Below are 27,999 nucleotides of genomic sequence, written 5' to 3'. Positions count from 1 at the left end.
GCAGCAAGGTGTAGGCTCTGGGTGTCTCCAACCGATGGCACACTCACCATCACAAGAGGTGGGATGACATCTGCCGGCTGAGCAAAAACATGGCAGAGATGACGCTGGGGGTGCTCCCTTGGAGTGGCAGGTTGGCGTGGAGGAGCATGACACCACTGATGGCCCGCATCTTGGCAGTGACACAGCCAGAGCTGGATGGATGCTTGAGGGCCCGTCAGCAGCAAGTTGGGGGCGAGTATTCTGCGAAGTGTGCCTTTGGATGTGAGTGACTGAATGAATCCCAACCCTGAGCCAGTGGGAGCTCTGTGATGTTTCTAGTGTGATGCAATGGCTTGTAAGTGGCCTCTGTGTTGAGTGCAGCTGTCATGCATTTTCACAACATGTAGCTTCTCATGTGTTTAATACAATGACCCTTGACATTGCAAGATGAGATGTGGCTTTGTGACATATGCTGCATTATGAGGGTCATAGACATCACCTGGCAGTGAATATCAGTGAGCATCATCTCAGTGTGCTTTTGTAGATGTGTGCTGTGCACAACTTAAATTTGTGACAACTACTTCAAAGCACACCATGGTGGATAGCAGTAGCTTATGGCCATTGCATAAGGACATTTGGGAGTCTGTATCTGTGGTGTTCCCTTAAGGTGATTCCATATGTGACAGCGGCAACATGCTGAGATGTAGATCTATCTCACCTCCAGGCATGTAGGTATGCTTACCGAGATTAGTATGTTAGGTTACAAGGAGGCACGGGCCAGCTATTTGGCTGTGTTAACATCACATGGGTCATTAATGTCAACTATGCATGTTTCCATGCATCTTCCGATGATTGCATAAAGGTTGCACATGCAGACTGCACATGGTGGTGGGCAACATGGGGGGATCATTTTCTAGTTTGGTGCTTTGCTTACATATGATGCTTGTGAGTATAGAACTATACAGAAACTATGTCTGTCTATTGCAGCATCTATCGAGGGCACGGAAGAACAGGGGACTGACACCGGTGGAAAAGCTTCTGGCACAACTGCTACACATGAGCTCACTGACACTGATGTGACCAGCGCCTCAGAAGGGGACAAGAGTGCCCTGGAGGAATCACGCCCAGAAACAACAACCTCCATGTGCTCTGACTCCAGTGGTGACTCCTTGATGTTGGCGGGCACAGGGAGTTCGAAATCCGCCTCTTCTTCCACCAGACATCGTCCAGTACTCACCTTCCCATATGCTACCACAAGTGCTGTCCGTGCCCGCTGCCCTAGGAAGGTTAGAGTCTCTCTCCCCCAGGCACTGCTGCCCCAGCCCCTGTCTCCCCTGCTGCCCTCAGTGTGGAGGTGGTGGGCCTTTTGCACCAGTTGTGTGTGGGTCATGCTGCTCTCCTGAATGCCTTCCAGGATCATGACAAGAAGTTGGCACAGGTAGTTGCCTTCATGGAGGGCATTCATTTTGACGTGGATGGGCTACACCGGACTGTCCAGTCTTTGTCCTCCACAGTGGTGGCAGCCATTCAGCAGGCACAGGCTCCCAGTCCAGCTCCAGTCCCTTCAGCAACCACCCTACCAGTGGCACCACCTGACAAGAGTATCCACACGCCAGAGCCCTCAGGAACCAAGCCCTCCACACGCAGCACACAACAGCAGCACTCCAAGCAGCCCAGAGCACAGACACATCCCCACAACAAAAAAAAGACACACAGGAGTGCAAAGGCAAAAGCCCATCACATGACACTCAGGGGCATCAGGCCAAAAAGCAGGACTCAACCTCACATTCATCCAAATCACCCCCATCCAAGGGCACTTTCATCCCTACACCTGCTCCCAAAGACAAACAAACAGTTGCCCTGTCTGCTGTGAACCTGGTGCCTGCAACAACTAAGCACAAACACTTCTCTAACGCAGATTCACCCACAACATCAACTCCCACCCACACCCCTGTGAAGCTGGGACAGGAGAGCAAAGTGGGGGGTTTACCTGGACAACAGTGGATGGAGGGGAAAAGTTAAGGCCACCTCAAGCATACCACCAGATCCAGCAATTCTACACAGGGAGAGCCACCTGCATCTGATACACCTTTAGTGGAGAGTGAGGCAGTTGTGCCCACCTCACTTCCCACTCCGGCCAAGACAATTGTGGCTACCAAATCTCCAAGAAGTTGAGACCCAGCCCTCAACATTCACCCTCACACACTGTGTCTCCAGAAGCATGTCACTGCCTCCCCATGCCACCACACCACCCGGTTCAAGCAGCCCTCAGGCTCCCACTGCCACTGATGCCTCTACCTCAGCCGGTCCTCTCTCTCCCAGTTCCAGTCCTCCAACTGGCCCCGACACTCAGCCACCTCCCAGTTCAACTGAGAGCCAAATTTGAGGCAAAGTACCCCTCCCAACACCTTCTCTCCCACAGCGGTGCCTGGACTGCCTATTTGTATCCCCTGAGCTCGGCTGATTCCCATGGCAGTGGATGGTGTTACCCTTTCCCTGTGCAGTGTCCCATGCACAGTGGTGCACACCAGAACTATGGACTGTCCAATGGCCTTGCTGTTAGCCACTTTGGATGCCCATTCCCTGTGCAATTTCTCATGCACACACATGCACACTGGAACTATGGAATGGCCAATGCCTTGCTGTTTGTCACTTTGGATGCCTATCTGGGTATTATGTAATAAAGACTGTTACTCCTGTTGTCTGCATTGTCAGTGCCCTGCTAAATAATAGCTTTTATGTATGGGTATTGGTTCATGTGACACATGCTCTCTATGCCACTTTCACATTGCCACTTACTTGTTTCACTTTTTCAGAGCTTTCCAGAAGTAACAGGCACCTTTGTTTTTCTTGATTCAGAGTCTTGAGCGTGCAATCATGGTTGTTTGTGATGATCTACTCTTCTCCTAATCATTCTTTTCTCAGGTTTGCTAAATTGTACACATGTCATGTCAGGATGCAATACCAGAACAGAGGTGAATGCTCTCCACAGGATTACTTGCAGGGTGGCCAGGGTCCGGCAGTTCTGTGGGCTCTTTCTTGATGTGTGCACAGCAGTGTTGGTGTGTAGTCATCTTGTGTGTGCCTGTGTTCATAGTCATGGGTGCATTTGAATGTGTGCACTAGTGTGGTCATACAGTGTGAATGGGCTGACATTATCAGTAGTGTTGATGTGTGTGTGCCCCTGCAATGTCAACTACACACATGCATGACCCAGGTAATGAGTGTCTGTTTGTTTAAATTGTCAGACATGTGCTTCAGATTGTGGGCACATGTAGGAGTTGTAGGTTGAGCACTGTGCAGTGTGTCGGTGTGTCCTTGCACTCCTGGGGGACACCTACTTGTTGTTGCTGCCACTTGTGAGTATACAGAGTGTGTGACTGCAAAGTCTGTGTTGTGTTTTGTTGATCAGCCTTGTGTCTTGTTTCTGTTTGTGCTCACCGTGCTGACCTGCTCAGCCACACTGACATTATTTGTGAGTGTTCTCATGCATTGCTGTCACTTGACACATTTTTGGCTTCAGTATGGTATGTGGTATGAGGAGTCATACCATACACTATAGGTGCTTCTGATGCCTACACATTGTGAGTTATTCCTCTATGTGTTTGTGGACTGTACACTCCTCACCTGTCCAATACTGATGTACATACCAATGAAGGAAGTGGCCCTTAGGGGCCACCCAGGTTACATACAACCACCTGCTATGCCTTCCCAAGAATAAAGAGTCGGTCAGACCATAGAGATTACAAATATCATTTATTAGCAATACTCTGCAGAGGAGTCCAATCTGACCTGCACCCTAAGATGTCTGCCGAGGGACTGACCCCCCAACAGTCTGAAACACATAATGATTCTTCCCTAGAGCCTCCAACCACATCCATAATGGAAAGTTACTGGCCTGGGCCAAACATGAACAAAGGAGGCACAGAAGGATGAGCTACCACCTGTCATATGTGTATCTACAATTCAAGGCAACAGGGTTGTCTCAGCATCTCCTAACATGGGAGCAGAACTACACACTCGGATCGGTATGCGAGGGCAGAATGGCCTATTCATTAGTAAGTCGAGAAGCAGCCTTGAACAGGAGAGAAAAAAATAACAAAGTATAGTGTTCTGCTGAGGCAAGCAATACTGAATAATGAGGCATAGTATGGGCACAGCCTAAGCAGCCTAATAGGGATTATAAAATACAAAATGGAGTCACACTTGTTAACTGAAGCCTGTACATTACGGGGATAACTCAATGGGCTGCATAACGTGAATATAAATGGCGTCTGTGTAGCCACACACTGCTAACCTAATATAGCATGAAACTAGTGCATTGCAGGAATGGGATTTTCAAACCGAACACCACTTCAGTCTCATGTCTTCCACCCAATGCCTTGCCAGTGTGTGACCCTCCCCAACACCTCATAGTGTGACGCAATACTGTGTGAGTATGTACATAACTAATGTGCCACTCAGGATAGTTTCAGAATTAGTTTTATGTTATTTTCTTCTACTAGTTTGCAGTCATGGTTGCTCATGTGCAGTGCATATGTTTGAGCAGCACTGTCCTCTAGTCATGTTGTTTGCATCTGGGTTTCCCTGAGTTGTGCATCTGTGGGTGAAGGCTAAGCTTTATGTGTGTTTGCTGAGGTACTGCTACCCTTATTGAGTGTGATGTTATCTGTGTGCTTTGATAATTTGTGTTGTGGAAGTTCATGGTTGGGCACTCAGATATTTGTTCTACTGGTTTTGTTGTTTTGCACACACTGCTTGGCGTGCATGCACTGCTGTCAGTGTATGTTGCCTTGTACTTGCTTTTTGTGCATCTCCCTGAAGTCCAGTTGAGTTTGCTATGTGATGGATTGGCATGTGCATATGTTGTGTTTTTCTTGTGGATGGATGCAGTGTTTGGCCTGTGTTGGCTCTTTCTACTGACAAGTGCAATATGTGTTTGTGATGTTCTATTTGCATGACATTGTGTGTGAGTAGTTTGTGCATTGTGATACATTTAGATGTGTTTTGCATTTGCAGTGTGCATTTCTTGTGCATATGTCACATGCAGCAATGTGGATTCATGTTAGTGAGCTTGTTTTGAGTGCACAACAGTGTTTTGTCCTCTTATTTTTGACCTGTTACTTGTCAGGGTTGTGCATGTGCATGCTTGTGGTACACTATGACACCATGTTCACTTGGTGACCGGTTTGGTGTGTATGTCTGTGTTAGCTGATTTGTCCCCTTGATCCCAGTTATTGTTCATGATTGTTTTTTAATGAGGCAATTCTCGTTTGTGTTGGGGTATGGTGTCTGTGCATTGGTCCAGAGTGACAATGTTGTGTATTCCTGTTCTGTGTAGCGTCACATTGCCTTTCCACTGTTTGGCTGCATATGGCTGGGCTAGTTGGACTTCTGTGTATGTTGTTTGTGAGATTTGTGTTTGGTTATTGTTTTTGGGTCAGCATTGGTTCAGGCATCCCTGAGTGTGAGTCTGACATTTGAAGATGCCCCACAGGGTGTGTGATTGGTTGACAGTGAACTCACAGGACATCATGTGCACCATTATGTGTGTTTCTAACAGGTGTTGAGTGTTGTAGATGTGAGATTGGTAGATGAGGGGCATGTGTGAAGTTCCTACTTGTGTTTGACAGTTAGGGAGTGTGACAATTAGCCATGTGTTGTACTGATGGCAAACATATGTCAAGCAAGTTGACACAGATGTGTGGCTGGTCACTGCATGACTTCATACACTTCCTATCATTCCTGTACCTATGCATGGCTTGCATTAGTGTATCCTTGAGCTGTTGCACAGCGGTCACTGTGGTTTAATTTCACTCACTGTGCCACCCATGTCTGATTTGAGGACCTAAGGGTGGTGTGATATGTTCCTCCTCTTGCATGTGATGTACACATGCTATGTGGCTTGCTCCATGGCTTTCCAGCACTGCCCACTTCACTTTGGGCTAGCACATTTATTGTCCTCCATTCCTTCTGACCTATGGTATGTGTATGTGGCAGAGTGTCAGTGTGGTATCTTTCTGAGGGATATGCAGTGTGAGTCTTCATTTCTTAATCATACTCAGTTTGATTCACATGATTGGAAGGTAGGTGTGAGGAGGAGGGTTGTCCAGCCCCTGACCTTCTGTGCAGGGTGTTCATCTTCACCCCCACCTTCCCAATCAATCTACCTTGTCCTTTGATGTGTGAGGTGTGAGGTCTAACCACACCTGCTGATACATTTTGCGGGGAGGCACAGGAGGGGCACACAGCATGTGCCCAAATGGGTGTGGGAAGGGTACTGTGGGTAGGGTGAAGTTGGAGCCCTGTGAATCTGGCCAGACTGGCCATGCCTGGCGCCGGCCCTGCCTAATACATTGTGCACAGGTTTTCCCGCTTCTTCACTTCTGCAGTGACATGCCCAGGACATTGCAGTGATTTTGGGGTTGATGGGTGACCCAGATGCATAGGTGTGGGTTTCTATCAGGCAGGAGATGTGCGAGTACACGGGGGATATGTTCCTGTCACCACCAGAGTGTCTGATGTGGACAGGAGGTGTATTTCAGCACAGGAGTTGTGTGTTGTGGTTGTATGCGGAGTTGTGCTTTTACGTACCTTCGGTGTTGTCCATGGTGACGTATTATTTGCAGGTAGTGGATGAGGTACAGCAGCGGAAGGGCTTGAAGAGCTGGATCCATAGAGGTCAGGACTGCATGGAGGTGACCGGGATTCTAGTTACGCTTTCCGCAGTAGTGCTTCCGCAGTCTCCGGGTGGCTGGATTCTCCACTGTGGTGTGATGGGCTGTTTGGGGCATCCTGATTTGTCCGGCGGTCTGGACGTTATTCCGCACAGCGTTTTTTCTCTATTGGCTCCCTCCACCACCGTTGCGGACGGAAATCTGTTGCGGATCACGTATCTCTGCAGCACACGGAAAATGGGCTATGTTTACCCATTGTAATATGGCAGACGCGAGTACCGCTGATGGCGTGCGGAAAAGGACATTTTCCGCCACCGTCTGCAACACAGATGTGCCTACGACCACCATCCTAATGAGCCCCTAAGTACTAATTAATGGCGTACTCTCAGACACCTTCCTCATTCAATGGGGTACTAAATATGGGCTGTCCTGTCTCTCCACTCATCTTTGCCCTGGCCAAACAACCCCTAGTCAGGACAGTAAGATATGATGCTCAGATGCAGGGATGGAGATGGGAGAGCTCTACTGTGGAAAAGAATCACACCGTATGCAAACAAAATTAGGCCTGGGTGGAGTTCGCACAGTTCTGCTATGCAGAACTCCACGAAGTGAGAACAAACTCTGCTGAGTTCTGCCAGGGGCGGAGTGCAGCACGAACTGCCATTGGCGCTGATCTTCCTGCCGCTCGAGTAGAAATTCTACCTGAGCACCAGCTCAGGCTCACCAACTTACAATTGGCAAGCCCAGGTGAGCAAAAAACTCCGTTGTGCTATGCGGAGCAGAGTTTTCTAAACTATGCGAGCTCTGTGAAGGCCCAGGCATAGTTGAAATACTCCTCTATTTGGCAAAACCCAAACTCACAGGTCTACAGTGCCTTAGAATCCTCAAACTATATGAGGAGGCATCTGGGCTGCGGGTAAACAAAGGCAAATCCATGTTGGTTCCAATCAATGGTGACAACATGATCATGCAATGGTCCTCGTCAATACCAACAAGGCAGCGTCACTTCAAGTCAAGTCAAGTCAAGGAAAGGTTTATTCAACAGTTTTTTAACAATCATAAAAGCACATAAAAATAGACCATTTCTACATTAAATTACATGAGATAAAAACAAAGAGTATAAGCAATGACAAGTTTGACATATAAAATATACATACAATTCAAATTTAAAAGCCATCTAAAAAGAAAAAACGGGTCGCATACAATTAAAGTTCATCAGTAATAACACTTTTTCTTAAATGGAGAACTCGTTTCAAAAACATAGCTAGCCTCCATGCTATGTGTTCATTCTCCAAAAATTGAAGTTTAATGCAGGGTGGCATTGCCTCAACCCCTGTGATTTTAAAAGTGGAATTAACCACACTTTCCTTGGCTCTGAATAAAATTTACAAAAAACAACTAAATGAATAGTGGATTGGGAAGAATTATTGTCACAAGGACATAATTGTAGCGAGCAAGACCAATCATTCATTTTAGGAAAGGTCACAAGTCTATGGACGGTAAACCTGGTCAATAACATTCTATCAAAAACACCAGGCACAAACTTTAAGTATGATTTCATTCCTAAAGTAGTTAGTATTAACGATGTTGGTTAACACTAGGCTTAGAAAGTTCCCCTGTTGTTCTTACTGTGTCCAGTAACCGAAGACCCTCCTTTTTTAGTGCCTTTCTTGAGATTAGCTGCATGGACCTTGGGTCGGTAAAATATTTTAGGTGACCTAGATCTTTCATAAAGTCACGATCAAACCTGACCCAGGGAATTTTTAAAGCCCCATCCAATTTAAGACAGTCTTGCAGAATATTCCTATTTTGCTGGGTCTGCTCCTTTACCCAGATACTATGCCACAACAGTATCGGTTCCATTTTAATGAGGTCAGAAATGAGGGGAGACCCAGCTTGTCATGACAAACATAAGAAGATGTACTGGGAGAAATGGATAAAATGTATCTTAAAACTGAGTTTTCAACTTGTTGCAATGACAAAGTATTCACAAAACCCCACACTCCGGCCCCATATAGGTAATGCATTTGGCTTTATAGATTTGTAGGAGCTCCCCCGGGGGTTTCTTGCCTAATTTCTTTGAAAAAGATGCAAGAGCAGTAGATGACCGAATGAACGCCAGTTTTTTTGCAGATATTGTTTGGGCCCATGTATCATTGTGGTTGAATAATATACCAAGATATGAAAAGCTTGTGGTTGAAACTAGCTTCTGACCACCCACAAATATATCTTTTGACCTCTGGCTCCCTTGGCCGCATCTCATTACAACGGTTTTTGATATATTAATGCTAAGACCAATGTCCTTCATGAAGGCAGAGAAATTATCAAGAACCCTCTGAAGGACAATTTGCGTTCTTGCCATTAAAACTGCGTCATCCGCATAAAGGAGAGCAGGTATGGGTCGACCTCCAACTTGTGAGAAATCTTGTCCGCTCCTGAGTAATGCTTCACCTAATCCGTTAATCTAAAGGTTAAAAGAAAGGGGGCCAGTACACAGCCTTGCCTGACCCCCCCTCCTAACAGGAAATGCAGCTGTGCGCTCCCCCATGCCAAAACACACGCTAGCTGATGCACCACTATAAAGGCGCCTAAGAAAAACTGTACTATATGGGTCAACCCTCAGAGCCTCGAGGACCTCCCATAGTCTGTCGTGCCTGACTGAGTCAAATGCAGCGGTGAGGTCCACGAAAACCAGGAACGGTCTGCCCCTTTTTGCCCTAGTGTATTTCCCTACTAAAAGGACCAAATTTAAACTTTTCTCCGTGGTACCCAGCCCCTCGTGGAAACCATGCTGTAGGTCTGATAAGACCTGAGTATCTTCTGCCCAATCTTGCAAACGCTCCAAGATTACATGCCCAACCACTTTTACCATTGAATCGAGTAAAGAAATTGGCCTGTCGCAACCAGGATTTTGGCGGTCCCCTTATTTGAAAATAGGGACAATAATTGACTCCACCCAGGTCTTAGGCATTTGAGCTTGGGAACTAACGATGATGACCTGGGTGATAATTGGCCCCCAGAGAGTTATGTTAGACTTAAACAGGTCCACAGGGACACAGCCTGGCCCGGGGGCCTTACCAGCCTGGCTTAATGAAAGAGCTCTATTCACTTCCTCTAAAGTGAATTTCAAGTCTGCATGTTCATAATTTCCCTTTATACTGTCACTGTCTAGCAGGTTGGAGTTACCTGGAACATTATACACCATTGAAAAGTACTTAGTCCAGGCCTCTTTGGAGATAGCAATTTCTATTGAAGGACCATCACCAGCAGTTAAAAATGGGGCCTTAACTGCTCTCCAGAATGCTGTGCTATCTTTCATTTGTGCTGCTAAGTGAAGGGATTCCCAGGCTTCGTTTCTCAAGGCACTCTTTCTCTCTTTAATAGCCTACCTATACTCCATTCTTGCCACCCTGACATTATTTGTGATTCGCGGTTGCCTGTGTAACTCAAGCTTTGAGTTAGAATACGCATGTGTACACCTTGCATTAAACCAGCCCCGATCTTTAAATTTGTTACGCTGTTGGGCAGTCAATAATTTCCTAACCTCGTCAGATATTTCATTAAAAGACACTAAAATACTGTAGTGGGAAGCTGATTCACACAGACAGGTATCTATGGCAGATTTACAGTTTGTCACTAATTGTTTGGTCACTGCCACTGGATCCCCAGAGGGGCACATTGCACAGTTGACTAACATTACTGATGGAATTCAGATCGCCAGCTAAGTTTTTTATTGACTGGGAAAGTTAGTTTGGAGCGATATTGTTATAAAAATTGGCTAAAACCACACAATGATTGGCATTTAGGGACAGTTTAACTATCTGGTAATTTCTGTTCCCCAAGTGCGAGTCTATTTTATTTATTGGCAACTTATTGGAAATATATGTACAGAGACCACCCTTTGGTCTACCCCCTAAACCCTAAACTGCTTGGGTATCAAGGGTTGATATGAATTGGTTCTATGGACCAGGTTTCCTGCAAACCTAATATATCACAACTCTGGGTAAATTCAGACCATACTGGGTTATCTATCTTTGTGTGCAATCCTGCAATGTTCCAAGAGATAACATTGCAAGGAAGTCCGCCATATTTATACATGGGGCTAGATAAAACAGACCTAGATCTTTTAAAATTATCTATGCAATTGACATTGATAATTGCGTGAAATGCTTACAGGGCGCAGACAAAGAGGCCGCGCACCCCATTGTGACTTCCTTTCCCAGTGATGCGTGCTTACTCCTATCTCTGAGTCCGTTAGTTCTAAACTACATTCCTGTTCCGGAACTCCCCGTCCACTACTCTCGACCAGCACATCAGCCTGATTTAAATGCTGAGCCGATAAGACCAATCAATCAATATCTTCTAGAGTATTGAAGACATTGAATTGATTGCTGGCCGGTACTGCATACCTTTGCTGTCCTGCCCCAAGGAAATTCTCTCCCTTTAAGGGATATTGTCTGAGCTTGTGTTGGTGGTAAAAGAAACCCAGAGGTAGAATGTTTATCCCCTTAGAGCTGACGGGCCAAGTTCCCACCCTTTGTAGTATTATTTGAACCAAGCCAGGTGACTTAAAGGTTAATACTATGCAATCTCCCTGCAATGACTTATTAGAGCTCCCAACCCAGCCAATACACCTGGCCACCTTAAACCCGGTAAACAATTTGTCAGTTATGCCTGTCTTCGCACTTAAAAAGTGCAAGGACTTGTTTCTTAAAGTTGACCAATGCTCAACCTCGCCCAATGGTAAGGAAGCAACATTAGCCAAAACAAATAGGGGGTGGCTTCCGGAGGGGGATGCAAGTTCCTCATGCCTAACATATTTCCCCAGGCCATGTGTTGGTGCCTTGATTGTTTGGACTCTTACTCCTATTGCTCATGATATGGGCTTCACTTCCTAGGGAGACCCGCTTTGGGACATTCACCAACTGTTCTTTCCCTACACATGTGCCCTGTTTATGGGGCAGTTGCTCTATTTGGATTAGGGAGGGTTGAGATGCACTTACTCCTGATGGCCCAGTCCTAGGCGAGTTGTTAAATCTTTCCGAATTTGGTGGTGCATGATACTGCGGTGCATGAACACTCGCACAATTATCATCAGATTGATTAGGTAATAGGACCCTACTTATGGTTTGGATGTGCAGTTTACAATCTGCATTTACATGGAGCATGCAGAGTCGAAGACACAAAATTTACAGATTTTTCCAAATTGAGTAGTCTCCGTTCTATTTGAATGAGTAAATGCATTAATGGATTCAAAAAGCCTCCTGCCTGTGAGCTGGGATTGAACTTATATGCATGGTATCCTTCACAATTGTATTATTCTCCTGTGTAATTTCTCTCTCCACTATTTTGGATTTACCCCCATGGCCTTTTGAGGTATGACTTTTTTTATTCAGACCCTGCCCCTTCCTTAGTACCCCCAGGGGCACCCCGCTGTCCCCCCTCCCCCATAATAGGTTACCCAAATGACACCCACAAGACAGTTGGTGTTGGGTAACAGTGCTGTAGGTTTATTACATAATTCCAGAATATGTAATGGGTGGGTTATTTTACGGGTGATCCAAGGGCAGGCAACCAACTGGGTCGCCTGCCCGCCTGATGAGCCGGGCAGCGCGGGAGCGATGCCCGCCGTTGCTGCCCTCCAGGTGATTCTTTCTACGATCACGTGCCGATGGTAATTCTACTCACGCCCCCCCTCTCGGGGCGGAGCGTCGCATAGCAAGCCCCCGGTTGTTCGGGCCCACAACCGCCTGCAGGACTAGCGGGGCGCCGACACGGCTTCCGGGACCTCCCTTGAGGCTCCTCGGTTTTGCCTCAGGCACCCCCTATGGTGCCGCGCAGAGGTACCCTTTGTACCGGCCTGCTTCCAGATCGCCCTGTAACTCCGCCTGCAACGAAAAAGGAAACATTACAATGCTCAGAAAACTCCCCCCACCCAACGCCTACGCCGGGTAAGCGGTAGGGAGGGAAATGGCGAGGTGGGCGACAAAGAGGTCGCCAGGAGGGTGGGGGAAGGCTAAATAGCCTCCCCCTCACACCAGGGCCAGGAAGTGACACGCATTGCGCGTCACTTCCGGCCAGCCTGAGGAGGGGGGCTCCGGTCTGCGTCCCCGCCCCCCCAGTGGGAGGGGGTGTGGAGGGGTGACCGGTGCCCCGGGGGCACTAAGGCACCGACCGCCGATTGGCCCCCTGCGGGGGCCGCGGTCAGCGGCATAGTACCCCCAGGGGCACCCCGCTGTCCCCCCTCCCCCATAATAGGTTACCCAAATGACACACACAAGACAGTTGGTGTTGGGTAACAATGCTGCAGGTTTATTACATAATTCCAGAATATGTAATGGGTGGGTTATCTTACAGGCGATCCAAAGGCAGGCAACCAACTGGGTCACCTGCCCGCCTGATGAGCCGGGCAGCGCGGGAGCGATGCCCGCCGTTGCTGCCCTCCAGGTGATTATTTCTACGATCACATGCCATTGGTAATTCTACTCACGCCCCCCCTCTCGGGGCGGAGAGTCGCATAGCAAGCCCCCGGTTGTTCAGGCCCACAACCTCCCGCAGGACTAGCGGGGCGCCGACACGGCTTCCGGGACCTCCCTTGAGGCTCCTCGGTTTTGGCTCAGGCACCCCCTATGGTGCCGCGCAGAGGTACCCTTTGTACCGGCCTGCTTCCAGATCACCCTGTAACTCCGCCACAGCCCTGGAGGCGGCTCACCGTCGCAGCCAGGGCCCCCCACCAACCCGCTATAGTCTTACCTGCAACCTCTCCTATCTAGGGCTTCCTGCAATTAGCTGGAAGGGAACCATCCCTGCAGAAAGAAGAGTTTGAAATTCTGCCACCTCATGACAGTTTGACAGTGCTAGCGGGACTCAAACCCAGTGAGATCCCTTATAACCACAGGCACAAGACTTACCAGTGAGCTATAGCTCCTGGTGTTGTAGATGGCCCCATCTATGTCCCCAAAGCCCTGGACGCTATCCTAATCGGATAGGGTCTGCTGAAATAAAGGACCCGTTGGGCCTGTGAAGATGTGCAATAACTATTCGCCCCCCAGCGGGAAGGTTACACCTATTCCCAATTCTGGGCCTGCCCGCTTTGGCTATTATGACGAGAAGGGTTTTACTTAACATTTGTACAGTCCCTTCTGATAGCTAACCTGGGGCACGGGAGTGCTCCTAACTGCCAGCGCGTGACCATGGGCAAGGGGCGACTCTTGCCCCTGCCCACCATCCCTTATACCTTATAGGAATTATGCCCCTACAGATCCCTCAGTGATGAACCCCCTAGGCATACCAGCTTCGGGAATCTGTTTGGCTTAAGCATTGCGCGCTGTCAGTAAAGTTCAAGCATTGAGGATTGACTAATCCTACTTCGCCCCTCCCATCAGGCTCCCCAGTGGGAGGGTGGCAGGGGGGTGCCCTCCCCACAAACCCAGAGCACCACCAGCGGTGCCAAATTCCTGCTCTGTTGAAGTAGAGATTCAGTGCACCCTGGGCGTGACAAATGTTCTATTGCCATAATGTCCCCTTGTGTTTGCCCCGCTGACACCCCAGTTATTGGGACAGCAGCACCCATATGTTGGCTGGCGGCGCCCCCTGAGCACGGTAAAAGTGTCCGTAAACCAGGATCCCAGTCTCCTGCAGCTGCAGTACGCGACCAGTGATTCCGGTGGGGAGTACCACCAACCGCAATGGTCCTCTAGGCATTACGAAAAGCCCTATTTTACCTGGGCCTATCTCCAAATGATGGTGATTTCACCCAGCTGAAGGCCAGAGGCCCGCCTATGGAGCCTATTTACTTGTTTTGCTACTCGGCCCCCGTCTGGGTGGGCCTCAGAGTTAGGGCAACGCGCGTGCTCCCAGGGCACGGTGCTGCTGGAAAGCAGATATCTGATACCCACGCGCTGGTACCTTATCTGTTGCTAAATGCCCTATCGCTGGACGCGTCCCCAGAACCGAAGACTTCGTGGTCCCACCTAAATTGATCCCATCGCCTGGGGGGTCCCAGTGGTGGCAGGACCTGCATGGTAACTCCATCCCAGCGTAGCTATCGCTTATTTGTGCCGCCGAAGCAGGAAATGCCCCCTTAGTCTCAAGTTCTACCCCTAGAGGATAACCTTGGGGGCAGACAAGTCTGAGGGAACCAACCGGAAACTTTGGTGCAAATACAGGCCCTATTCTGAATGTTGCGAATGCTGCATGGTCAGTAATGCCCTGACGCCATGGGGCTCTACGTGGTCTTTACCAAACTTTTGAACGACCGCACACTTGCTATATAACAACTATACCACCCACAAGCCGCCCTGGCTAAAGCGCGGGTGGAAGGTCTTCATTGAAGCAACCCGAAATCTGTTCTAACTCTTGGTTATGGTGCCCAGCTCAGTGTGCTGCAGGCTAATCGGCTTAACAATGAACTATCGGTAGATTTGAGACAGAGGTAAACCACGGGTTGCAATCCGCTCGCGAGCGGCGCACCCGCAACCACTTGGTCAATCACGCCGGTAACCTTGTGCCGTGATTTAGGCCCTAGTGATGTGCTATGTGGTGACCACTTATTCTTTTGCCGCTATGTCAGTGTGTTCCCGTATTCAATGCGTTGGGGCACTGAGCTACACCCATATCTACACCCATCTAGTGGCTCAATCCAGACTTCCTTTAGTATTAGATAATAACTACCATTCTATCTCGGTTGCGTTGCCCTGCCCGACTAGGCACCCACCCGGGTGTCTAGGTTACAGTTAGATGTGTGAGTTCCCGATATCAGTGACCGTTGAAGGCGGCCCACATAAACATGTTGGTGGGGCCGAGTGGCGGGCTTAAGCATACCTCTTTTAAACTGTCGGCAGTGACCCGTGTTTAACTGTTACTAACATGGCAATGACCGTTCTACGTTAGGACTATCCCCACACTGGTCCGCCCTGCCCAAAGACTGATGCACTTGGGAGCGCGAGGCCATAAGCAATGGGGGAGGGTGTCAAGATAACAACAACAATGACAAACGACCCAAGCCCCCTTTCAGCAAAAGGTTGGAGACGAGCGACACGTGGTCACGTGTGGTCATGATTGGACTGCGCGACCCTTGCTGTAATTAGCACTTTTCTGTCGCCCGAACTCGACCCAAAGGTATGGCAACGCTGTGCATAAGCAACATATTTACACACATATTCGGGCAAGGGAGTGCGATCATGAGCCGCCAGGTCCGCGACCCTCGGGAACCCAGGCATACCAGGTCCAGCAGCTCGCATACATATTCGGGCACGGCGATATTCATTGATTTACCAAGCGTCACAAACCCAGCGCGAACTCGATCCGAAGGTGTAGGCGCGCAGTTCATGAGCACCGTATTTACATAATCGGGCACGGGGAGATTAAGTGATCTGCCCGCAGTCACAGCGTGACTCGCCCGATGGTATAAGGAGCACAGTCCATGTGCCCTGTATCTACATACATATTCGGGCACGGAAGTGGGATCATGAGCCGCCAAGATTCGCGACCCTCGGGGGGCCAGGTAGACCAGGCCCAGCAGCACGCGTGCATATTCGCGACCCTCGGGGGTCCAGGTGGACCAGGCCCAGCAGCATGCATGCATATCTGGGCATGGGGTGATCAGTGATTTGCCCGGAGCCACAACCACAGCGCGAACTCGATCCGAAGGTAATGGAGCGCCGTTCATGAGCAAGGCACGTGGATAATAATTATCTGCCCAGAGTCACAGCGTGACCCGCCCGAAGGTGTTGGAGTGCAGTACATGAGCCCCGTATTTACATACCTATTCGTGCACTGTTGATTAGTGATTAGCTCAAACCGTAATGCGCGCAAAATTATTAGAGCGCCGGACACAAGCACCGACCAAATAACCCATTCAGGTGCAGGGTGAGTCGTAATGCCCGGAATCACCTAATGCGCGCGAATGTGGGCACGAGCAAATTCTTGTGAGTAATACATGCACTTGTATCATGTGTCTGCATTATAGGAAGCCAACCACTACATGTTGCATAGTTATCTAGCGTGAACTCGACCGGAAGGTATTGGAGCAAAATCTTGTGAACAATGCCCGCACTTGTATCAAGTATCTGCCTTATAGGAAGCCAGCACATACATTTTGCATATTTGTATAGCGCGAATTCGACGCCAAAGGTATTGCACCGCTTTAAATGAGCACCGTATTTACGTTACACATACAGGCACGGGGAGCGTGAGAGATTCGTACGATAGAACACGAACCCCGTGCCAGGTCACGCGAGCACCGCACCAGATTAACCCTTGAGGTGCGGGGGGGATTAGTAATACCAGAAATCGCGTGATGTGAACAGTGCATGTACTGGTATCATGTATCTGCCTTATAGGAAGCCTGCAATTATATGATGAATATTTATATAGCGCGAACTCGACCGGAAGGCATTGGAGCACTTTACATGAGCACCGTATTTACATTACATCTTCACGCAGGGGGTGCTTAAGACATTTGTACCATATTACCCGCTCCCCGAACTGGATCACGCGAGCGAGTACCGCACCAGATTATCCATTGAGGTGTGGGGGGTTTATTAATGCCCGTAATTGCGTATGTGAACAATGCATGCACTTGTATCATTTATCTGCCTTATAGGAAGCCAGCAATACATGTTGCATAATTATATAGCACGAACGCGACCTGAAGGTGTTGGAGCGCTTTACATGAGCACCTTATTTACATTACACGTTCAAGCACAGGGAGCTTACAAGATTCGTACCATACTCCATTGCGCCTGCCGCACGCAGCCCACTGCATGCCCCCCCCTGCCCTCAACGGCAGCATAGCCGACGGGAGAGGGGGGCGATAACCTTAACCCGGTAGCGCCACAGGTGTTGCACCACCCGCGATCAGCGGGGACCCAGGCAGCTCCCAGCCTTGCAGTGCTGGTGTATTGGGGCCGTGAACCCACGCTAATCTCCTACCGGCTCCCACGGCGCAGGGTATGCGGCTTCTTAGCCGGCCGCATCCTCCTTCCTTTACTTTCCTCGCGAGGCCGACCGCCATTGCGAGGTATGCCCAGCGGGCAAAAGGCCGACGGACACACGATCACTAAAATGTGTGCTCTGCCGGACGGTAATTGATCACCTTACACCGCACTATAGCTCACCGCGTGCGACGCGTGAGCAGGGGGTGACTTAAACCGTGCCCACGAGACCCCCGAAACCTAGGATGCGCGGGGGGTAAAAGGTATGCATTATAGGAAGCCAGCCACTACATGTTGCATATTTATCTAGCGTGAACTCGACCGGAAGGTATTGGAGCAAAATCTTGTGAACAATGCCTGCACTTGTATCAAGTATCTGCCATTGCTGCAAATTTATATAGCGCGAGCTCGACCCGACGGTATTGGAGCGCTATACACGCGCACCGTATTACCAATACGCATTTAGCCATGGGGAGCTTAAATGATTTGGCCGGAATCACAGGATGTGGACACGACCCGGGATGATTGAACCCTGGGTTCCAGCACCAAAATCGGCACTCTAGCGTAGGCACCCCATCCCTACAACATTCAATCGGTGCGAGTTCCCCCGAGGGTGTGGAACGCCTTAAACAGCCTCGTATTTACCTTATCCATACAGGCACTTGGAGAATAAGTGATTTGCCTACGATCACAGGGTGTGGACGCGCCTAAGAGGTTCGCAACCTGCAAACCACACCTTTGGCGGCCGCGCGACATCCTCATCGCGGCGAGTGCGTCATTGCCCCCTGGTTGACAGGAATGATGAATTGCGGAGAGTTTCCCCTGTATAACTCGCCCTCCAGAAATACGAAGTCACAATTGCACCACAGTCCTGTGTAACAGTGGATCAACCGGCACACGCCACACTCCGCGCTATCGCATATCAACCTCCACATGGTGCTCCGGGTGCAACTAGCCCATGGCACCAGGCAAGGCTAGCGCCGCGCAGCAAGTTGGTAGGGGCGGGGAGGGGCGGGCCGCACCAGACGGCCGAGCGCTCCAATATATTAACTAATCTCTGCGCAGCATACACATGAAAACAAAGAAGCAGACCCCGGCCCAATGCGGGAATCCTCGGGCCAAGCGCCCCACCGTTGAGCAAAATCTACTGCGGTGCATTGGGTGAAAACGCCACAATGCCAGGCGAGCTGGCAACGCATAACAAAATAAGATTCATCGCCTTAGAGGGCTCAGGCCATGTTTTTCCGCCAGTCCGCTCCCTCCCACAAGCTAGTCACAAATTGACTCACGAGGCCGTGGGACTCTGCTCACGTTTTGAGCCCCACCGAGCCCCCTCTTGGCCATGGACTCAGCCCAAAGTCTCACATTGCTGATGAAACCTCCAGCATCTCGGAACTGGCAATTGAAAGGTGCCGAAACATGAGACCCCCGCGCGCTAACGCTCACATCATGACCCTCAATAAACCCCCACAAGTCATCACATCCCGTGCGCCCCCGCTCGGCAACTGCCCTTCACAACTGGCTGCGGATCGCAACCCACTTGATGGGGGGTGGGGGGACCGCCATGTGGTCAGCCTCCTACAACTGAGGTATGAAAGGACCAAAGCCGCGACGCTCTATGCGCTGGCCGGTTGATGTTTGCTGTGGGCCAAACCCCCCACCCTAGCCTGTGTACGCTCACCTTAAACCCCGGGTTCAAACTGTCTGAACCCAGCGGAGGAGTGTTGTCCTCGCGGACACAGAGGAGTCAGAACCTAGGAACCGCATCCGCGGTACCACAAACAATGCTGGCGCAAATGGCTCCTGCTCCAACGGGGCCATGGAGGATTAATCCCTTGTAGGGGAAAACGTGAGCCGCGACTGCAAACAGGAAAAGGCTGTTGAGGCTAACGGCTCCTGCCGCGCTCCTCATGGAGGGTGAAAGGTCAACAGCCGCACTTGTGATCGGCAGCAAAGAAAACCCTCGCGGCTCCTGTCGCGCAATGGACGAAACGCCGGGTGTCCTTTACACTTAGCATATCACCACACGGATTATAGGCGAGCCTTTGACTAGCTGAGCCATTCGGGCAGCATGTGCGGCAGGGTGTTAACGCACTGAGCTACCTTACCGCGAGAAACAATGGTGCGGTCAAGAGACACACACTGCGTGTTCTCAGGGCAAGAAATAAAAGCTGATCGGGTGCTCTTCAAATTGGGGCTAAGTACCCTGCTACGCTGAACAGTGCCCGCGGCGGACCGCATCTCTGCCCTCTAAGGTCGCCACCCTCGCCCTAATCTTGCGCCCCCTCCGCCCGTGGCCATCCGCGCCACAGGGCCCTGTCGACCTGGTACTGCCCAGGGACAGGGCTGGGGCGGAGTGGGTGCAGCAAGACCGCATCTGGGGACGACGACGACCGATCATGTTGCGAGACGACTGATCCAAATGGCGAGGTGGGCGACAAAGAGGTCGCCAGGAGGGTGGGGGAAGGCTAAATAGCCTCCCCCTCACACCAGGGCCAGGAAGTGACACGCATTGCGCGTCACTTCCGGCCAGCCCGAGGAGGGGGGCTCCGGTCTGCGTTCCCGCCCCCCCCAGTGGGAGGGGGTGTGGAGGGGTGACCGGTGCCCCGGGGGCACTAAGGCGCCGACCGCCGATTGGCCCCCTGCAGGGGCCGTGGTCAGCGGCATTTCCTTGATAGGGGAGCAGGACTACTGCCTTTGTTAGATTTAGCTTTCTGTCCTCTGGTGGTCACAGTGGGTCTGTGCAATTTATTGGTAGCCTCCGTGATCTCGGGGGCATCATTATCATCCAAATCAATTACCAAGGGCTGCAGAGAGTCCGTCACAGATAAATTGGTAGTAGTTACAGAGCGAGTATGGAGGTGTTGGGGCTCCAATGAAAGCCTGCGCTCAGTAAGCTGTATTTCATGTATCAAAGCTGACTCAGCCCTAATAAGAAAGGCATCTATTGTCCCTGCTACTCCCTGCCCAGTGAAAGATTTAAGTTTACTCATAATATAAGGCCTCTCTATACAATACTCAAAATTAACTGACGACTTATACCTAATCGATATTTACACAACTAAGTGTCCTCTTGCCCGAAAAATGACAATAATGTGGCCCAGCCCGGCGTGCGCGCTGCTGGGGCTGCTGAGGGTTGTAGTGGCCACCAGGCATCCCCCGCAGAACCGGGAAATAGCAGCAAAATGACTCCTGACCGCTGTGGTGGCAAAGTGCAAAGTGCAAGGCAAGTTCTGGCTGAAACGGGCGTCCCAAGTTTCAAGGGACGGTGTTGTACGTGTCTCTCGCTGCTAGTCAGCTCGCGGGCATATTTTACAATTACTGCCAAATGACATCTGGACTTACTGTACCAAACGCAAAGCTATGATTTATCTAAAGTACTACAATACATTTGGGTACAGGCATCTGAACTGGCAGACCTCCGGTAAGCCTCACAAAGTTCATTAACTGTTTTAATTACATAAAACAAAGTGGGAGCGTCGCTTAACAAGAGATTGCAAATTAAAGGGGTCAGCGATACGTTGAGAGTCATCCCGGGGATCACCGGGTTTAGCATGCTCACGGCATTACCTCCAGTGTAGATCCGGGACCATTTAAAATCTGCCGGAATCCTCTATGTTTTGGCAGTACCTTGTCAGGAGTAAACTTGCTTGCCACAATATCCTTGGTTCTTGGTCCGTGTATCAGAAGAAAGGGGGTGGCCCTGTCCTGCCTCTTCCTGGAGATGACGGGCAAGGACAGGCCCGTCCTTGGCCCGGGCTTCTCCCAGGCGCGGCCCACGCGTATCCCACATCACGGGAGAACTGAAGCGCTTATGAGCGCGAGTGCGGCTCCTCCTCCCTCATGGGAGTGTGATGGACTTTAGGGAATGGAGTCCCCTTGCAGGCAGCAGGGCACAGGCAAACGGCGTCCGGTGTCACGGGAGAACTGTAGCGCTTATGAGCGCGAGTGCGGCTCCTCCTCCCTTCTGGGAGTATGATGGACTTTGGGGAATGGAGTCCCCTTGCAGGCAACTCAGGCAGCAGCAGCAGGGCACAGGAAAACGGTGTTAAAATAACTAGCAGTGCATATCTCCTGCACACCAGAACTGACATTGAACCTCAATATGACATCCCTCATAGCCGCCATGAAATCAGATCTCCCACGCTGGGCAAACTTCTCACTTAATATACTGGGCCAAGTGCTCCTCTTCACAATGATGGTCGTGCCCTATACCTCTATGCCTTTCAAAACCTCGATGATGTCCCTAGAAACATGCTTGGATCTGGGCGAAGTGGGGGGAACAGTATGGTCTCAGCTCCTAATGAATGAAGCAACAATTTGCAATTGTTAATGGGTCGAGGAGTGCCAAAGTGTGTAATGGCATTGTTTGTGTTCTAATAAAAACAAAACCCCCAAAAATGTTGTTTAATATATTATCTAGATTAAATACGTTTTTTGGTAGTATATATGTTTCTTACTTTTCATTGTATTTTACTGTTAATATTTTAAAAATTGATTGTACTTGTACTTAAAAATATATGCATGTATTTTAAAAAATGTATTTAAAATTATTAAATAAACTTTATAGTAAATCGAAGGAATGAACTGTTATAAATAAATAATATAAAGGTTGTATTTATAGAAAATGTATATATTGTTATAGGTTGATTTATCTATAGGACCGCAATTGTTTGCTAACAATAATGCTGCCACACGATATTTATGACCATGAAAAGATGTCAGTGATCCAAATACCATAACTGAAAATATACTTAAGGGGTGAAGAGAACGTGAGAGGAGGTCAAACAAAAAGGATCACATGTCAGTTATACCAGTCCTGATATTCCTCGTGATTGGATTACTTATCCTAGGACTTGTGAAAAAACATAACTTCATTCATCTGTGATCAATCTTCTGCAACCCAGTCATTTAACTGTGTCCTGCTCCTGGGCTTGCTGCTGCTTGGAACGGTTTATAAGCTTCCAGTGTCTGAAGATCATTGTCCATGTATTGCAGGGTGAACCTCTGTGTACCAGACATTGTATTTCTTGTTTGTTGACAGATTCCAGTCTTACTAACGCCAGAGACAGTGCCTGTTACTGTGCAGCATGCTACAGATATCCACCAGCCTTATAATGATTTTTGTTTGTCACTCCTTCCTGTCTGTAGCTTCATGCCAGCCTGCCAGGTGCAGCTGCTGAGCCGCTCACTATCCAATTTGCTTCTCATTTGTTCTCTTTGTTCCTGCTACCTTTGCCCTTTACTTGCTTTCTTTCATCTATATTTCATTATTGCTGTCCCTGTCCTTACACATTGTACTTCTCTCCATCATTCCTGTATTTTCTCCCCTGTCTAGTTGTGTTTACTACTTGTTTTATCTGTCCATTGCTTATGTTTCCTCTTTTATATGTTCTACGTTTCCTTTCGGCCCCTTCCACCTGCATATTATACTTTATCTCCCCCTTGAATTTCTACTGACATATTAAGTCTCCAGTGCAGCTCTGCCTTGCTTCTTACAGGTCCAAGTACCTTTAAGCTTTACTTGTTCATTTTCCAGTTTCACCTTTATTCCTCCAGTTTTTCCTTGTGCTTGCCCTGCCCCATTTAAGCACTAGTTTTTGTCATTTTAGCAAACTAGTCGTAAGCTTGTGGTTCCACATCCACCTACTTTATATTTGTTGGTTTTATTGGGAGATTTCTTCTCTCTGCTGTTCACCATGTACACCTTTTTTGGCTCTTAGGTCTAGATTTGCACAAAAAGTTATGCAAGCAACATTGTGTGAAAGGAACAGAGCAGAACAGAGCCATATCTACAAGGATATTGTGGTGTTTTCCTCGATCCTTGTGCTGGCATACTTTAGGCTGCCATGACCCAACTCACAGCCCCTTGTGTTTTGTATGAAATAGTTTTTGTACTGGAAACGATCCATTATAGTACAAAAAATACCCTTAAACACTTTTCTTGCTTCGTATGTGTGCTATACATTGCAGCACCCTTACAAAGAAGAAACAACTAGGAGAAACATAAACACATCTCCATGTTATGCCTGCCACAAAGGGGTGTAAGATTTTGCTCAAATCCCTTTCTACTATAGTTGGTAGATAGGGACTTGCGACAAAAGTCAATGGTGGCAGCATGGGAACTCCCATGGAACATCACCCAGACCCAAAATAACACAAAGCAGTGCTCTTCAGCACAACATTAGGCAACTACCCAACACAAATCCTACATTGCATTCAATAATAATTACCAGCATGAAACTTTGCTTGGGGCTTGAGTTACAAAAGTAACATAAACAAAGTGCAAACCGTTAGTGATCCTGGGCCCATGTGTTTTGGCAAATATACTATTGTGTCCTCACCTTTGTATTACTGTATTCCTTTTGTACTGGGGTTGGCTTTTGAAATCCAGACAATTACTACCCCTTTCTTTGTCCTGTGACATATGTAGTCTTAGGTACCTTAATTGTGACAGTGTGATATTGCAATTTTCTTAGTACACTCGAGCATATTGCTAGTATCATGCATATAAGTACAATCATAGAGTTTGCCGAGTGACAATGTGTGAGAGTAATCTGCACGGAGACATTCATTACCCTTATTGTACTGCTGGGAAGCGCCAAGTCTTACCTGTCTGTGCACAGCCCTTCTTGTAACCCAGCTTGTTAGAACTGTTATTGGTTGCTTCCTCTATTTGTACATATTAGGGTTGTGTTGCCTTCTCGGCCTTGTTCCTGTTCCCTATTCTGTTTGTCCCTGCCCTTTCCTAGTTGATGCCTTTGCCTGTTCATTTGCCCCTTTACACTATCTCCCTGCTTTATACTCCATCTGAACCCCGAGACAATTGGGAAGACGGACAATTTTTGCAACATGAAAAAACAGGAAGGGACACATCTTGTGATTGATTAAATGTTTGCACAGGCAGGTATGAGTGGTGATATGAGTAGAGAAAACAGTGTAAGGTCAACTATAAAAAGAGCTTATGAGCAGAAGACAGAAAAGGAAGTAAGGCAGGAAAAAAAAGGGGAGAGGAAGAATGAAGGAATGGAAAAATACAAAAAAGGGGAGAGGATGTATCCTAGAGGCTAGAGCGGTCAACTTCGAAGCTGGCGAACCGGGTTCGAGCCTCGGCAATGACACTCAACATTCTGTGATTGTGGGCAAATCACGTAATCTCCCCGTGCCTAACAAAAATGAATGTGTCCATCTGTAACAAAACTGGTGCTCATGTAAAGTGCTCTGATACCTGATATCTTCGGGTCAAGTTTGCGCTATATGAAACTCTTAAAAAAAAAAAAAGACTAGACACTTTCTTTCCAGAAAGGTACAAGTTTCAAATAGTTTTGGTATGTAAAAGAATATTTGTAAAACAAGAAGCTAATATGAGCCATTTTCTGTAAATGGCAACAGAAGGTTTTGCTTAATATATTACATTTCAAGGCCAGGGGTTTAGTCTTTATTTATTCAATAAATAATGCAGGATTATGGGCAAATCACTTTATGTTCCTCTATCTCAAGTAGTATGTAAGTGGGATATAAAAAAGAAGTGTATTGAAAGTTTTTAGGTTCTTTCGTGAATACTTTGTGCCTACACAATGTGGTTTCAAGGGACCCCATGCTTGCAAAACTGTTCTTGATACAGCACTCTTGGCAATATTAAAATAGCTTCATGTATAATAATCTCCTGAAATTGGAGCTAGAGTTGCTTTATGAGAACTCAAAATAAACCGAGTATTTCTTAATGGTGGTAGTTATGATGTTTCTTTTGAGCAGAATAAACTTGCATTTATTTAAAAGAAAAAGTAAAGAAATGGGGTGCAGGAGGATGCTGGGTTATGGGGAATATGGCAAGCAGGAAGATAGAGCAAAAGGACATAATCCCATAGATGCACTGCAGACAAGGTTTACTATTAGCATTAGAAGGATATATCATTCAATCAAAGCACTATGAGATTGAAATTCTCCTGAGCATGACAAACACATGAATAGAGGGGAAAACCTTCTATTCAGGAGCAGGGAGATGAGATATGCAACAAAGAAACCCAATCATGACAAAGGGGTTGACTCAAAGCCCACTGTAAATACATGCAATGAATTGGAAACAACAAGTCTTTCCAACAGAGAGCTGAAGCTGTTTCTAGCTAAGACCTAAAAGGTATTCAATACATTTAAGGGGTGATCAAAAAGTCATGAAGGTGAGTGTTTATAATGGGGGTGGCATTCGGAAAACTTTGATAGTGGTGGGGCTTGCCCAAACCAAATGTTCAACCTTGAGGGCCTTGAGGGTTATTTGGTGGGGAGTGGGCCCTTCTAACAGGAATGATTTTGGGTCCACATGGTGCAATTTAGAGTGCAATTGATACGTACATTGGCGGAAAATGGGTTATGAAGGGGCATTAATGAAATATTTGATTACTTTCATTGTGTTCCAAGGAAGCCTGACTGTTTCCAAGGAAAGTAGGGTCACATCCTCTCACATAAAACTTTGCAGAAATGCTGAAAGAGCTTTCCATTTCCAGCATTCTTTGCCCTAAAAATGGCAAAACATTCACAAGCATTGGCAGAGACTCATGAAATATAGTGTCCTATTTCACATGGCCTATCGTTTCCCCAATGTTTATACCATTGTCTTCACGTGGGCAAGTTTATTGCAATTATTTTTATTTAACCAGAAACAGACAGCAATTTAAAATGTACAAAGTGGATTAACTGAATAGAAAAAGTCAATTTATCATGACCTCGCTTTAAAAACTTTAAAGTACGTCAATGTATTTATTTTTTTAAATTGGACAATTTTATACAGCATATTGGACACGGAACCGTGTACATTACTACTTCAATTGCAAAACCCGAAACGTCAGAACTAACAAAACACCCATACAGTGGTTTAGAATATCACAAAATAGTAAGACTTTCATCACTGATTGTAGTCCTTTAGTGTACAGTGAACTCATTCCCATTTGTATCATGGATTCAGCCAAAGAATAGGAGCTTACACAGTTGATAAATTATCAAGTTTTAAATTCAAAATCCAAATCCAGGTTTAGGTGGAATAAATGGCTTTTCGGTAGGCCTGAGAAAACAAAAGTTTGCATACATTATTTTACATTTGGTAGTTCTAAATGCTGTATATTGTATTCATTTTCAATATTCTCAAAACTAAAGACTGGATTTCTGTGAAAAAGTCATCCCTTTTTGCTTGGTACTGGTTGCAACTGACTCTGACTGATCCCTGGGCTCTGCTTACGAGGATCAGGGCCAGTGCCTGATTATATTGATATGCAAATTAGTTGTGATCATAATTGGTACTGAAAGCCTTGCTGTAAATCCCCAATATGTAATGGAGCATATTGGTCTAGAGGCCCAATAGGCTTAATGCACTTAAGTGTGCATTACTGTGGTGCCTGCTGTTATTCTAAAGGCAGCACTGCCTTTCATGCTGCCTTTACCTTAAATGCACATGAAAATTAGACTTTGGCATTCTAAAGCCTTAAACTACTGGTTGCAACTGACTCTGACTGATCCCTGGGCTCTGCTTACGAGGATCAGGGCCAGTGCCTGATTATATGGATATGCAAATTAGTTGTAATCATAATTGGTACTGAAAGCCTTGCTGTAAATCCCCAATATGTAATGGAGCATATTGGTCTAGAGGCCCAATAGGCTTAATGCACTTAAGTGTGCATTACTGTGGTGCCTGCTGTTATTCTAAAGGCAGCACTGCCTTTCATGCTGCCTTTACCTTAAATGCACATGAAAATTAGACTTTGGCATTCCAAAGCCTTAAACTACCTTATGTTTACATATGTCACCCCTAAGGTCTCCCCTAGGTGCCCCAGAAGTAGATTGCCATGTAACTATAAGCAGGTACATCATAAAAGATGGTTTATAAGCCTTGGTGAGGGATTAACAGAGCCACCTAAAAACTATACTTATTAAACTATCTTTTATGTGAGCCAAAATCCAGCTTTCCGGCTGCCCTCTACTGATTGCCCATATTTTCCCATGCAGGGCCAGAGCTGCTTGATGAGGTGTGGCATGTCCTGTCAGAGTAGACAATGGATTTCCTGTGGGTGGAGAACTTTAGCTGCAGAAGCCAAAATGCAGGAATGGGGTGGGAGAGCCAAACTGGTCTTCAAAGGGAGAGTGACAGTTTGGGACCATACAGGCTGACCTCCACATCCTGCACCCCAGCCAAACAGCAGCCTCAGTCAGGGGGTTGGAAGGGGTGTGTTAGTGAATCTAGTGGGACAGATCTAAGCTTAGAGGAGAAGAATTCTCCATGTTGGATTTGGAGAGAATACTGCTTTTTGTTACAAGAAAATGCCACTCTTTGGTGGAAGTGGTCATACATCTGTGTGGCACCCTGCATCCCATTGGTCAGGGGTGCCCCCCTGCTTGACAATTAAAAACTGTGAATAAAT

The sequence above is a fragment of the Triturus cristatus genome, chromosome 2_2 (genome assembly GCF_964204655.1).
Source record: "Triturus cristatus chromosome 2_2, aTriCri1.1, whole genome shotgun sequence".
Lineage (NCBI taxonomy): Eukaryota > Metazoa > Chordata > Amphibia > Caudata > Salamandridae > Triturus > Triturus cristatus.
This window is presented reverse-complemented; position numbering follows the sequence as displayed.